This window comes from Panthera leo, chromosome A3 (assembly GCF_018350215.1).
Source record: "Panthera leo isolate Ple1 chromosome A3, P.leo_Ple1_pat1.1, whole genome shotgun sequence".
Taxonomy (NCBI): Eukaryota; Metazoa; Chordata; class Mammalia; order Carnivora; family Felidae; genus Panthera; species Panthera leo.
This window is the reverse complement of record NC_056681.1, coordinates 73,162,406-73,163,046: the sequence shown is the minus strand read 5'-3', so window position 1 is coordinate 73,163,046 and position 641 is coordinate 73,162,406. Positions and strand designations below refer to the sequence as shown.

The 641-nt window shown below is 36.3% G+C and overlaps 1 non-coding gene across 1 annotated transcript; it reads left to right on the top strand.

Moving 5' to 3' along the window:
• The first annotated feature begins 247 nt into the window (after window positions 1–247).
• LOC122216753 lies at window positions 248–353 on the top strand. The gene has a single exon (XR_006201096.1). It is a non-coding gene; the product is annotated as a small nucleolar RNA SNORA1 (small nucleolar RNA).
• The last annotated feature ends 288 nt before the right edge of the window (window positions 354–641 follow it).

Here is a 641-nt window from a genome sequence, read left to right as displayed (position 1 = left end):
GATGGGTACGGAAAGAAATTAGGCTGGCTTCAGCTATCTGCCCTGCAACCTCCAATGCCAGAAAAAATGAAATAGTATCTATATATACTGATAGAGAAGCAAAGTATAACATCAGAATTATACACAGCTAAATTGTGTAAGTGTAAAGGCAACAGACATTCTTAGCACTAAAGAACCTAATGGCATTGTTTAGCACTTGTGACAATTATAATGAATTTTAATGGCAGATGACTAAGGACCCCAAATAAGCCATTTAAAAAGGTAGAGATTTCATGGCTACATTGAAATACAAGTTATGCTTCTTCCATCACAGCAAGTTTATTGCAGTGGTGACAATGAGACCTGTAACATTTTCTGCTAGGCCCATGGGGTAGAGTGGAAGTAACAAGACTTTTCAACATTAAAAACAATTAAAGAATACTTATATTTTAGGTCATTTGCCAAAATAGCAATCAATGTGCTTCCTGCAGTTTGACTTCTAGGGCCCTAAAGTAATTTGCTTGAAGAAATTGGATTCCAAAGATTACAGGGGGGAATTTTTGAAGTATGTCCATTTTCAAGTGGAGATCAAAAGAAGCCCAAAAGAAACAATTGTGGACTGACTGACAGTGACAATTGCGGATTGGACAAAAGTTCTTTTT